At 37.4% G+C, this 14,927-nt stretch overlaps 1 long non-coding RNA gene across 1 annotated transcript; it reads right to left on the reverse strand.

The window, feature by feature from the left end:
• Positions 1 to 1,057: 1,057 nt before the first annotated feature.
• On the reverse strand, positions 1,058 to 14,550 carry LOC116583132. The gene is made up of 3 exons (XR_004282627.1): positions 13,943 to 14,550; positions 7,201 to 7,203; positions 1,058 to 1,069 (listed from the first exon to the last, which is right to left on the reverse strand). It is a non-coding gene; the product is annotated as an uncharacterized LOC116583132 (long non-coding RNA).
• Between the last annotated feature and the right edge of the window lie 377 nt (positions 14,551 to 14,927).

Below are 14,927 nucleotides of genomic sequence, written 5' to 3' on the forward strand. Positions count from 1 at the left end.
TTCCTATTTTATTTAAAAATTCTCTCTGATATAAAGAAGCAAATTTAGTTAAAAAGACTAGCTTGTCCTTTGATAACAAGAAGTGGCTGTAATCCGGTTCTTTGTGGAATTAGAAATAACTGTTTTTGTTTTACAGATTTTTGCAAAACAGAAATGTAACTCTAGAAGCAAGTCAAAAACCCATCTATCTTTAACAATCACTGAAGTACACCTACTGGGACGCCAGGCCGGCTCAGTCCTTGAGCATCCTGGAAGAGAGCCCTGCATAGGGCTCCCTGCTCAGCAGGAGGCCTGCTTCTCCCTCTGCCACTCTCCCTGCTTGTGTTCCCTCTCTGTGTTTCTCTCTGTCAAATAAATAAAATAAAATAAAGCTCACCTATTTTTATCAAAATGCTTGTGCATATTATAAAAGATCAGGATATTGGTACAAATCTTTTTGTACTTTAAAAAAAGGTAAATTTTAAATAGCAGTTACCCTGAAACTCTAGGGAATTTTTTTTATTATGTTCTTTTTCTGTCCCTTCAAATTATAATTATTATATCTTTGAAATGTAAACACAGCTCACAGTTGCCTGAGACTGAAGAAAGAAAGAAAAAAGAAAAAAAAAAAAGAGGGGAGAGGCCTTTTTATTTTTTTCTAAATATTTTATTTACTTATTTGACAGAAGAAATCACAAGGAGACAGAGAGGCAGGCAGAGAGAGGGGCAAGCAGGATCCCTGCTGAGCAGAGAGCCCAAGAATGGGTTCTATCCCAGGACCTGAGAACATGAGCTAAGCCTAAGGCAGAGGCTTAACCCACTGAGCTGCCCAGGAGCCCCAAGACAGAGGCTTTTTTAAAATACAAAGTCTAGCTCCTCTGACAGGCAAGTATGTTCCAAATATCCACCTTGGAAAAATCTCAAATAATCTCTTTGTGCCTTTGTGATGTAACATTTCTCTCTTTTGTTTTAAAGATTTTATTTATTTATTTATTTGTTTGAGAAAGAAACAACACAAGAGCAGAGGGGAGGGTTTAGAGAGAGGGAGAATTGGGCTCCTGGTTGAGCAGAGAGCCTGATGTGGGGCTCACTTGATCCCAGGATCTGGGGTTCATGACCTGAGCCAAAGGCAGTTTTGCTCAGAACTGTGTAATCTTCTGTATTTGCCTTTGATACCTTTTATTGTCACTTTGATTAAATGTATAATTCAATATCATTTCATAATGATTTCTGTTTGTATTTAATCAAATATTCAAACCTTTTAATATTTATCGAGATACTTCCTAAAATCAAACTCTAAAATGAGGCCTTTGGACCACAGTCTAACTGAAATTTTCAAGTGGGCCCCTGAAACCTATCCAAACAATAACATTGTGAGAAATTAAACCAATTAGGCTAATTTTGTATGTCAAATTACATGGAAAGAGTAAGTGATAGTAAACCCTCTAAGATTCTATTTCTAGAGATATGTTATTAAAATAAGTTTTCTAAACATTGTACAAAACTAGAAAGCTGATGATACTAACCAGGTATGTTATTATCTTGAAGAGTTGTGTGTTCAAAATAACCAGATTTTCTTACCATTTGCATTATAATGAACACGAATCAGCTCTTTTTTTTTTTTTTTTTTAAAGATTTTATTTTTATTTATTTATTTGACAGAGAGAGATCACAAGCAGGCAGAGAGGCAGGCAGAGAGAGAGAGGAGGAAGCAGGCTCCCCGCTGAGCAGAGAGCCGGATGCGGGACTCGATCCCAGGACCCTGAGATCATGACCTGAGCCGAAGGCAGCGGCTTAACCCACTGAGCCACCCAGGCGCCCCCATCGAATCAGCTCTTTAAGCATGGCCGTTTTTACGTCTTTTCTCATTTATAGAGAGTTACACTGTTACTTAGACACTCTTGTAAAATCTTCCTGCAGATGTGTTTCAACTTTAATGAGATTCATAGAAAGAACTCTGAGTACAGGTTCCTGATAGCCTTAAGATCATAAAACTGAACTAGGTAAAAAAATTCTGGTTTGACTAGAAAAACTGAATTCAAGCAGGACAAGAAATAGTATCATGGGACTTGAATAAACTAAGGAAATAATTATAAATTTTATATAACTTTTTGTTTGTAACACTGCTGACTTTTTAAAAATGCTTTGTTTTTATCAATTTAAGAAAAATTTTTCTTTTAGGCAAACTGATAGTGATTTGATAAAATATACCTTTGTGAGTAAATTGAAACATTTATCTTGCTCCCTACCTGAACCCTCCAGAACTCAAAAACTCTCAGGTAGTATTCTTATATTTTTACGGCAAAATATTTATTTATTTGCATAAGTTCAATAAGAATCTGCATTGCTCATAATAGGACACAACTAAACACATTGGTTATATTACCAAAGCTTTGACTGGAATGTCATATTTGAGAGAGACATGCATACTCAGATTGAGTATGAGGAACTCATACTTCCTCAAACTCAGATTGAGCTTTGAGGAACTCAGGTTGGCTTTATAGAGCCAATAAAGCCTCTTGGAAATAAAAGCCTGGTACCTTGCTTACAGAATTGCCAGAGCCTTGCCAGGTGAGTAAAGAAGGTCATTCCTGGCAGGTACAGGAAATAATACTTTGAAGACCTCGAGAAGAAAGGCATTCACTCAGATCTAAAGGTTCTGCAGGCATAGTCTGATGACAAGTATTTGGCTTGGGTTCTAGCCTTCAGAGGCTGTTAAAGGTTCAATCTAGAGATTCCTAATGAAAATTGCCAGTAAAGCCATTTTTAAAGAGTCTACATAGTTCTTGCAGAACTTATGGAGATAATCAGGCCAAGTTTTGTTTTTGTTTCTTGAAACTAGACTTAGTTGGCTGGTTAGTGTTAATTTGGCTATCTTTAGTAGAAACGAGAACGATTTTAGAGAGAAAATTTGTTTCAATAGAGCATTTTTGTAGATATTCGATTTGAATACTTTTCATTATAAACTGGACTAAATCTTGATTTATTCTAGTGCCCTCCAATGCCTGCCTACAATTCTTTAAACTAACATCTTATTTTTCCCCCCATCTTTTTGACTTGGAATCCTTTGAGAGTTAACACTAGCCTTTTCCCCAGAGCCCTGCAAACTGAATATAAACAACTTGATGTAAAACTTCAGAGAAATTTCCATAGTAGTTGATGTATCCACAATCTTTGTGTCTATTGTTCTGTGGGCCACTCAAAAAGATCCCCAGACATTTCAACTACACACTAGGACAATAGGTCAGATTGCCACTGCCTGCCCTCTCTCTCTCTCTCTCTCTCTCTCTCTCTCAATCTCTCTCTCTCTCTGAAGATGCTTGGAGCCTGACATCTAGAAATCTTGACCAGCTACCTTTGAGAACTCAGAAACCGTTTATAATATGATCCAATCATTAACTGTTGTTTTTCTTTTATTTCCGTAGAAATACCTTTCATTTAATACCTGACTACTGGAACCATAGGCCCAAGTTTGAGAACACTACTGCATCACTGCCTCCTGAAATGAACCCAACAGAACTGACCTATTGTCAACAGTAATAGGTCAGTTCAAGGACATGGAACAGTATACCAGCTCACCTTCTGGGAAGTTTCAGAGGAGAGATCTGTAGGGGCCAAAGGCAGGCTGCCCCCACATGAGCCACTTGGCATGCAGACAGACTATTGGAGCTGGGGGCAGTTTCCTGAGAAATTTTTGCCCTTCCCTTAACTACATAGAGAAATCTAAGCTGGGGATTTTTCCAGATTAAGGGTTAATAGCAGACATAAATGTTATCCGAGTGACCCATCTGTATGGCAGGGAAAAACACCTAATTGTGAAACATCTACTCTTCTTATTACCCCGTGAATTGCATTCTCTTCAAGTTCTAGACCAATGACCCCCTCTCCTTAGTTCAGGATGACAAATATGCCTCACTTTCCTGACTGTCATTGGAATTCTTATGTCTGTGTGGATTCCCTGTATGTAAGTTATTAAAATTGATTATCTCCTGTTAACCTCATGTCAATTTGACTCTTGGTCCAGCTAGAAGGATCCTTGAAAGGGAAAGGAGTTCTTACTCCCCGATACTCTCTTCTCTGTGTACCCTGAGAAGAATTAGTTATGTAGGAATAGGAAGAGCTTAAGGAATTGCTTAGCCAGCCCTAAAGTTAGCAAAAATAAAATAAATAAATAAATAAATAAATAAATAAATAAAAAGGCAGTATGTGACCTTCAGAAATATCACCTGAAAATACTCACCATAAGTTAGTTGAGTAAGTTAAATATTAAATGTATTGTAACTACTGTTTTCAAGGTTTTTCCTGAAATATGAAAATAATAAGCCTTAGGTTGGTAATAAAAAGGAACGCATTTTTGGGAGGGTTTTCTCAGGTCTGTGTCTGCGTTTTTCAAGGTTTGGCTGTTTTGCCAGTTTTTCCTACCATGGAATCAGGGCTTCTAGTTTTGGATCATTTCATGGAGCAGCATGTCCTTTAATTTCAACAATTCTGATTTTATTTATATTTGTATGCTTCTTAATCTGCATGGTTCCAAGCCCAATTATCATTTCTCCATGGAACCTCCATTATTTGAGCTACCTGTATCTATTCCAAAACAGTTCACAATTCATAAAAGCTTCTAGATATTTCTAGTCTATGTCCTGCTATGCAGCTATTACTGATACAAAAGGAAATAGGAGAGAATGAGCCACTAATTCATTTGTTTGAATACTTCTTTTTATCTTCTTTATATTGAAAAAAAAACAACAACAAACAAAGTCAGCTCTGAGAACAATATGATAAAGTAATTAATTGCATAGATTCTTCAGTCAGACTGGTTTTCCCCATCCCCCCATGATTTGGTAGTGGTGTAAACATTGAACAAGTCACTTGAGTTCTTGACTACAGTTTCATCAGTTATATAATGGGAAAAATACTAGGTCAATACACTCCTGTCTTGAGAAGATTAAAAATAGTATCTACCTCACAGGTTCATTGTGAATAGAAATTGGTAATACAAATGTGATGCTTAAAATAAGAGTGGCACCCATAGGCACTGAGAAACTATCAGCTAATATTATTTTTAATGTTTTTTCTATTATTGCTGTTTTTATAATCAACGATTAATGTGACTAAACCCCTTGGGTCCCCCCTACAGAAATGTAGGCTTAGCCAGCCCTAAAGTTAACTGGCATCCACTGGCAATGAACACATAGTGAAAAGAACCAAAACATGGCAATTAGAAGATCTAGATCAGCTTTGTCAGTTACTGCTTGGCAAGTTAACCTGAGTCCCAAATTCCCCATTTTATAATGATGATAACATTGTTTGGCCCGCTTTCCTAAAGTAAGGTAGTAGGAGAATCAAATAAGACATGTTTGAAGGCTTCTCATAAATCTTAAAGAGCTACCCTACCCTGTTACTGAGTGTAGGAAATTAGCAGTTGAATAAATCAAACACTCACATAAGAAGCACTGAGTGACAAGTGACAATTAGACAATCTCTTGGCTGTATAGGGGTCAAGGGCTGACTGCCCCAAGATGGGCCACTTCGGTGTAAACATTGTTTTGAGTTAAAATAAAACAAAACCCAGCATATTCAGGAAAAGCTTTTTAAGTTCCCACTCAACTGCCTGCAGGTACCAGGAGGAGACCTATTAACAGAGATTCCTCTTTAAGATACTTATTTGTATAATAGTAGGCAAACTCTTTGTTTTGTCTTCCAAACATCTTCTTTCACCTTCCTCTTTTTTTTTTTTTTTTTGTTTAAAGATTTTTTATTTAATTATTTGACAGAGAGATCACAAGTAGACAGAGAGGCAGGCAGAGAGAAAGGGAGAAGCAGGCTCCCTGCTGAGCAGAGAGCCTGATGTAGGGCTCTATCCCAAGACCCTGAGATCATGACCTGAGCTGAATGTCCCAGCTTAACCCACTGAGCCACCCAGGCGCCCCTTTCACCTTCCTTTTAATGGTCTTTTTCCTCTGTATCCTCAGAGTCTTACCGCTCTCCTTAGTTCATATAGACCTCATGTTGCCTCACTGTCTTTGGAATTTCATGTCTATGTGACTTCCCTGTGTGTAGAAACTCAACTTGGTTTCTTCCTGTTAATGTGATCTCTCATGTTGATTTGATTCTTGATCCAGCTGGGATATTGAGGGCATAGGAAATTTCTTTCTTCCCAACCTCTGCATCTACCTCTGACATTCATATTGTTTTCTTTTTTGTTGAAGATGAAATCCAAACCTAACTAAATGGTACTGTTATAGAACGTGGACTGGATCCTGGCAGAAGAATCAAGCAGCACTAGGGAGACTTTGGAGGATCAGAGGTTTATTTAACACCAGTGGACTCAGGAGAGGTTGTTCTCCAAAGGTCTGAGCCCTGAGCACAAGCAGGGAGGGGAATTTATACCCTCCTATTTCTGCATACTTGGTACTTTTGGCTCGCACAGGAAACGGTAGAAAAGAAGAACCCGGAAGGGCTTTGAGACAGGGACTGGAATTCCTTTGCTGGTTTGGTCAGCCATCTTAGAGTACAGTTTTTCTCTATCAGTACAACAATGTTATGCATTTTCTAACAAATGCAATCTGAGTAAAAATAATGAAAAGGAAGTAAATTGTCCATTGATCCATTTTCATAGAGCTTGAGCTTTTTTTTCTGAATTAGAACTTTATCAGCAACATAAAAAGTTAAAATTAGCCTATGCCAATATGACAATATTCATTTCCATTGACATTTGCAACAAAACAATTTCATTAAATGTAATCATGAGTATGTTTACAAAACAGAAGTGTTTAATAAAATGTCATTTAGAATGCATTTTGAAGAATCTTTATGATTTCTGGTGTTTCTGTATGATAGCTCCCTATATAGCAAAGAATGTCAAACCGGAATGCAGACACAAAAATTCCTGAAGTGTTTTAACCAGATTCAAAAGCTGGCAATGAGGTTTCACTTGAGAAGCATCAAAACCTTATTGAAAAATTAAAGTGTGAAACAACACTTGTTCTACTAAAATGATTTTAAGCTGTTTAGTTAAAAAAAATCTTGCCTTAAGTAACCTTTGCAGTTTACCAAATACTTTCATACACATTATCCTCTTGTCTATGAGGGAGATGGTTTTTCTCATTTTAGATCTGGAGACCCAAAGCCCAGAGTCATACAATGATAAGGCCCGCGGCTCTAGACATTGACCCCAAGGCAGATCGTTAGATTCCAAACCTAGAGCTCTTTCCTTATGACATCCTTCTTCTCCTTTATGTGTCTAGAGAAATCAACAGTTGGTGTTTGTTATAATAGATGATGGAATAAAAAGAAATCAAAGGAGAAGTTATCTGCAATGAGCTATGTAGGTTGGGAAGAATTGACATAAACCTCACCTTTCTTGTCTTTAAAACAAAGACATTATAGGCAGTAACTTTTATACCTTCTGTAGAGTTTTGGTAAGGACCAAATGAGTAGATACATATAATGCATTTTATGTACAGTACAACTTAATGCACATTGGATTTGCTATTTTTATTATATGGTTTTCTGTCTGAATTGCATGAATTGTGAACATTCTTGTGAGAAAATACCACAAAGGAGATATGAGAATGGGCTCAATAAGACTTCTGGCCTTTGGCCCTACTAGGACAAGCTGCTGAATTGTCTAAACCTGTGAAAGTAAGGCAATTGTGAAGAAGAAATATGATAGTGTATGTAAATGACACATTACAGTGTCTGGCACACAGTAAATACTCATCACATGTGAGTTTACAATCCATTTAAGAAATGTATTCATAAAAATATAAATAGTCCATTTTAACAGGAGGTAACACTTGAATCTTAAATGACACAATAGAGAATAGAAGCCATGGTTTCCTGATCCCTTCCTGTATCACTCCAGCCCAACCAATAGGAGCTGAAGTCAGCAGAATAAAGCTGCTCTACATTCTATTACCCTAAGGGAAGGGAAATCAAACCACCCATGGCTATTATCAGCAAAAATAATGTGCATTCATTTTATTGCACTGATCTTTCTTTCTTACTCCCTCCACTTCTTTTCCCCTCCCTTCCCCTTTCCTTTCCTTTCATCTCTGCCAAGAGACCCATTAAAAAAGGCCACAAGTAAATGGCTATAATTTTCAAGACCACTCAGGCCAACTTTCTTGACCGGCTATGGAAATCTGTGGTTTCTCCAGTGTATCTTAGGTATAGATGATGTTAATGAAGCCAAAAGTTAACCCATATGAAAAAAAAAAAAAAAAGTGGTACAGTGAACTGAATAGGGAGTCCTGAGCTGTGATGTGGCTCTTCACACATATGCAACATTTGATATGCTGTGGTGGGCAGAATCACACCCTCCCTTCCCCATCCTCTTCCTCACCTTAAGATGTTCATGTCCTTATCCCCAGAGCCTTATATGGCAAAATGGACTTTGTACACATGATTAAGTTGAGGATACTGGTACGTGGAGAGTATCTTGGATTTCCTGAATGGGCTTAATATAATCACAAAGGTTCTTATAAGAGAGAGACAAAAATATCAAAGTCAGAGAAGATGTGATGATACAGGAAGAGGTGGGAGTGATTCAAGGAAGGAGCCATGAACCTAGGAATGCATGTGGCTTTTAGATACTGGAATAGACAAGAAAATTATTCTTCTCTAGAACCACTAGAAGGCAGCCCTGTGGACACCTTGATTGTAGGACTTCTGATCTTCAAAATTATAATGTAATAACCTTTTGTTTTAAGCCACTAACTTTTTGATAATTTGTTAGAGCAGCAATAAGATACTAATACAATTTTCTCTGTATCTTCTGGGTCAAATTTTGAGATCTCTTGAAGACCTTATTAAGGACTGAATATTTATGTCCCCTGCAATCCATATGTTGAAACTTTTTCAGTTCCCAATGGGATGGTATTAGAGCCCTTGGTAGGTGATTAGGTTTACATGAAGTCATACAGGTGGTGTCCCTAAGAGGGAATTAGTGTCTTTATAAGAAGAGGAAAAGGCCAGCCATGTGAAGACACAACAAAAAAACATTTACAAACAAAAAGGGCCCTTTTCAGGAAATTAATTTGTCAGGAGCTTAATTTTAGACTTCCTAGCCTCCATAAATGTGAGAACTTACTGTCTGATATTTAAGCCGCCAGTCTATGGTATTTTATTATAACAGCCCAAGCTGACTTAGATAGAATTTTAAGTTGTATTTCTTTTATTTTTATTTTTTAAAATTTTATTTAAATTCTAGGTAGTTAACATAGAGTGCAATATTGGTTGCAGTGGTAGAATTAAGTGATTCATCACTTACATATAACACCCAGTGCTCAGCATAACAAATCCCCTCCTTAATACCCATCACCCATCTAGCTCATCCCTCACTCACCTCCATCAACCCTCAGGTTGCTCTCTATTGTTAAGAGTCTCTTATGAGACTCTTGTTCCCCCCCATTTTTATAAATTATATTTCTATACTAATCTTTCAGAGATATTAGTAATAGTAGCAAATCTCCCATTCTCTATCCACGTATATCCTACTACTATATATATTGGTCTCTCCTTCACCTGTTGGCTATGTTGTGTATCACTGAGAAAAGGATCATACAGATATAGTTCATATATAATAGAGTATCATGTGCAACCCCCTCCCTTCATGGTTAGCCACAGCCTTCTTCTAAAGAATTATCTTCCCCAGAATTAACTGATACAGAAATTGCTGATCTGTTCCTCAAAGTTCTACACTGTAAGCAACAGAAACTAGCTGTGGCTAACATAAACACAAAAAGAAACATGAATACTGAGCAATTCACAGAATCACAAAGACTGGAAAAATAGTGGGGAAAAACATCAATTACATGTAATTCTATTCATTTCCTGCATGAAAAGTGATCCAAAAGATATTGATTTGAATCAACTGTATATATTACATAAGTATGTATATATAGGGATGTTTCCTTCTTATAAAATAGATAGCATTATTTAATAGTTTTTGACTTGGGGAACTAAAAAATTATCTTTGCTCATTGTGCTGGTAGGTGCCTTACAGGGTTTGCAGGTTTTTTTTCTGTCAGTCTTCTTAGAGCTAGAAGCCTTCCTTCTACCATTACCAAGATATTTGGTCTGTTTCCCAGCACTAATTAATTTTTCTATTTTTTAAATTGCATTTGAACATCAGGAATATGCAGAGGGAGGTACTTCATCCTGAGAGTTGAGAATAAGGTTTGAGAAAAGGCCAGCAGTGAAACTAGAAAGCTGGGAAAAGAAAAAGGGAGAAGCATATGAAACTAATCATCTTGGGGGTAGGAAAAAATTTCGGAGGAGATGAGTCACATTTCAGTGATGAATGTGTGAATAAAAATCAAAAGGTTATTTATCATGGAATAATAAACTAAAGATACTGATTATACATTTGAGAATAAATGCAGTGAAACCACTGAAAACCAATTGATAGGCTTTTCCAAGTCTCAGTTCTACCATTTTATCTTCTGGTTCATGGCTTCCCTATGATTCCTTGGCACAGATTCTTAGTAACTGTCATTTAGTCTTGGTCCCAGATGTAATCCAATGGTGTATGGTCTGGCATTTTAGGGCCTCTTTTATTCCACACTTGTAACTACCGAGCCCGTTATGGAACCTAGACTGGATCCTGACAGAAAAACAAAGCAGCACTCAGAGAGTTTGGAGGATTGGGGGTTTATTTGAGACCGGTGGGCTCAGAGGAGGCTGTTCTTCAAAGGTCTGAGCCCCGAGCACAAGCAGGGAGGCGAATCTATATCCTTCTACTTCTGCATACTTAGTACTTTGGTGCACACAGGAAACAGGAAGGAAAGAAGAACCCGAAAGTGCTTTGAGACAGGGACTGGAATTCCACTGCTGGTTTGGTCGGCCATCTTGGAGTACAGTTTTTCCCTTATCATTCACCCCTTAGATGCCCCTTTAACCACCTAGTTTAGAGAGCATCATTATCTATTATGATGGCAGCGGCTCCCCTGGCAACAGGCAACAGTGTTTTCTTTTCTTTTCTTTTCTTTTTTTTTTTTTTTTGAATTTTATTTATTTTATTTTATTTTTTCAGTGTTCCAAAATTCATTGCAACAATGTTTTCTATGGACTTAGCAATCCATCTTAAGGTTCCTAAGGCTGCCCAATAAACATAACAATAACATGTTTCTGGGAGAAGTCCAGTCAGAAGGGGCAGAAGCATAAAGTCCAACTCCTGAGGTGAGGGATATCACACCAACAACAGCCAGATATCACAGTGAACAGATGCCCATCAGTAGGTGGGGTCTTGTCAAAGGTGGAGCTGGAGCAGGTCTGTAGGATCTGGTTGGGCTTTCCACTGATGTGACTCATCCAACTAGTGAGACCATTCTTTACTCTAAAGCAGTGGACCCAATTTGTATGACACCTATGGCCTTGAGGGCAGTAGGGGTGGTTAGAACAATAATGTGGGGCCCTGTCCACCATGGTTTGAGGGGGTCCTTTCTAAAGCTTCTCAGGATATGTGCCTTGGAGTTTTTCCCAAGGTTTGGTGGTGTTGGGACACTTCTAAGTTTCCAATCTGTTTGAGGTCTCCTCTAAGCCTACTTATTATAGGGGGTGGCCCACTATAGAACCTTTGAGATGAATTATAGCTGCAGCAGTCCTTTAAATCCAGTTGACTAGAATAAATGATATCAATGACCTCCAACAGTTATCCTCTATGAAAATATGATGTTCAGGTCCAGGTTTAAGCATAGCTGGATTTAAAGTTTGACAGGTTTTAGGTATTACTTCAGGTATATCTATCAGTGTAACTGGTATTTAATAAGTCGGCCTCCATCACCCATTGGTGGCCTTTGGTTTCTAAGACACTTGGGACCTGAGGTGAAATCATTACAGTCAGGGACTCTCCCATAGTGAGCTTTGAGGCTCCTTTTACCAGGAGGGCTGTTGTATGCTTAGCTAAAGCCTTTTTTTGCAATTGTACCTCAATAATGGTGGCTTCTAGGATAAATATGACTGAAAAATACTATTAAGACCACCTCTTTGTTTGGGGTAAATAGTTAACATTCTAATTACAAAGGATCACTGGCAAGTGGGAGAAAACTTGTCTCAAGAAGTAAGGCTATCCCCAAGTGCATTACCCAATCCAATCATAAATAAAGTGGGGTCATCCATTATCTCCACAAGTCCACAGATAACCCTATGGAGTGAGGTATGCTCTGGCTTTTAGGGAATGATTTCATTATCTCAGCCACATATAACTGGTTAAGGTGTTAAGTTATACAATTGTTGGGGAATCAATCCCATTGTCCAGTTATTTAATCATGTGGCATGGGGTCCTGTTATTATTAGCCCCATAGAATAAAAACAAGAAGATTTTCTAAATGAGCTATTGTGCAACTTCTCTGAAGTTTACCTCAAGTTGTCTAGCTTAGGTAAACAACAAACATTTAAAGACAATCAAATCTAGAATTTACATCTACAAAGGTTGGTTATTTAAATGTCATTTTTTCTCTCTAAATAACCCTCATTTCCAGAGATAGCCAAATCAGGACTAATTTATTTGAGGAAACAATTCAAGTTCTAACAAATCTGGCCTAATTATTTACATAAGCTCAGCAAGAACAGTGAGTGATCATATAGATCTTTAAGAATCTGCTTTCCTGGAACTTTATAAAGAATCTCTAGGTTGAACTTTTAGTAGCCTTTCCTGGCCAGAAGCCAAGCCATATGCTTTCCATCGGACATGCCTGCAATACCTCTAAGATTTGGGCAGATTCCTCTTCATGAGATCCCCAAAGTATCCTGACGTTCCTGCACCTGCCAGGAAGTGACATTCTTTACTTACCTGGTGAGGGAACCTCTGTAAGTAAGGTATCAGGCTTTATGGCTCTAGGTTGTCGACCTTAGCTCCTTAAATCTGTCTGGTCATATCTGAGTCTATGCATGTCCTTGCTCAAATATGACTCCAGTCAAAGCCTTGGTAAAATAACCAATGTTTCCAATGGTGTCCTGTTACAAGGAGAATAGATTCTTACTGAACTTATGCAAATGACTAGGATTGCCATGAAAGAAGGTATACTTACTAAGACCTTTTGAGCTGCAGAGGGTTCAGATAGAGAGAAAAGTTGAATGCTTTAATGTGCTTACAAATGATTATTTTATCATGTTTCTATATGTCCTAGAAATTTTATGTTTCCTTAATAAAGAAGAGTGAACATTAAGGAAACAGCAATGTTTTTCAAACAAGGATCACAAAACCATAATCATAATTTTAGCTCATTTAGTCCCATGTTACTGATTCTTGTTCAGTCTGAATGCAGATTCTTAGTTCTGGAAGTTCTTAATCATTTCAGTTTTAGGTTTTTTAATATACTGAATATGTGTATCTGTCCTAAAAGTCCTTTATATGAATCTCTTTGAAGATATAACTCCCTTTACAAGAGAATTAGAACAATGCTACATGACAAAAACTCAGAATAGACATGGTTAATGATCTGACAGGAGAGTTCACTATGAGGAGATTGACAAGGAAACTCAGTTATTCTGTGATACATAATATTTCAGTAGCCAGAACCAGAATGTTACATATCAAACAAGTAAGGCTAAATTAGTCATCAAGACTTTGTTCATGATTTAAATCTTGAGGAAGTTTATTAAAACCTTAGGAAGTTTTAAAGGACATTCCTACATAGGATTAGGGATGTTAAAGACCTGATAAAGGCAAACACACACACACACACACACACACACAACAACAACAACAACAACAACAAACCTGATAAAGGCAAGACATAGAAACTGGTTTTTCTAAGCAGGTGGAGAGAAAACAACTGTTTGCATTTTCTTATCAAGAACAGACCAACAATTGAGAATATTTTGTCTTTTTTTTTTTTTTAGGTTTTATTTATTTATTTATTTGGCAGACAGAGATCACAAGTAGGCAGAAGAGAGGCAGGCAGAGAGAGAGAGAGGAGGCTCCCTGCCAAACAGAGAGCCCGATCGATCCCAGAACCCTGGGATCATGACCTGAGCTGAAGGCAGAGGCTTTAACCGATTAAGCCATTCAGGCGCTCCAAGAATACTTTGTCTTTTTGAACAGAATGAAAACCAACTTTCTATACCAGTGTCTTTCTAAAGTTCATTTCAATCTTAGTCCATCCTGACCACACTTAATATTCATTTCCAAAGATTTTCTGTCACAAACCTCTACAATTCTCCTTTGCATTCAGGTTTTGCCCCAAGCCATTTCTTTCCAAACAACCATCTCATTTAGGACAAAATTACCTTCTTTTACCTTCAACAAGATGCACTCCCTTTCCTTACTTTTCTTACATATCTCCTACTTTTCCACATATAGATTTGAATCCCTTATTTCCATCAGTCTTAGTTACAGTTAGCAGAATTTTGCACTCTTTTAAAACCTTAATCTCCAGTAAAGACCAAGGAGAAACCAATTGTGAACTGTTAGACCAGAATTCTTAAATAGCAAACTTGTGAATCAGTTAAGCATGATTCACATGCTTGGTAAAAACGTGTTTACCAACAGATTGAAGGATCCTTAGTTCTTTGCAGTAAGTCAAAAGCACAAACCTATGTCTAGTAAACAACGGTATAGCACTTTATCCCATCTGGAAAAGACAGAGAGGTCCAACAAATTTAATTCCATTTTTCACCCAACCAAAACCTTAAAGTTTCAGGTTACCAAAGACTTTGAAAGCTATTTTAACAATTACCCATGAAAATTTTGATGAGACAATTAATCATTTTAGTCATCTTTTTACTAACAACCCAAAAGAGATAACAGGAGGTTATTTGACCTTCAGTAAACCTTGAAAGAATAAAAGTTCCACATTTACCACTCTTAGCTTAAAAGACACATCTATCTTATCTAAACCAACAAACTTAGTTTAAATGCTGAATTCTGTTCCACCTGATCTTCCCCTGTGGTCAATTTTCACCTGAGACACATGAGAAAATCTGGAGTGGGTGGTGTTAGG

The sequence above is a fragment of the Mustela erminea genome, chromosome 2, assembly GCF_009829155.1.
Source record: "Mustela erminea isolate mMusErm1 chromosome 2, mMusErm1.Pri, whole genome shotgun sequence".
Classification (NCBI taxonomy): Eukaryota; Metazoa; Chordata; class Mammalia; order Carnivora; family Mustelidae; genus Mustela; species Mustela erminea.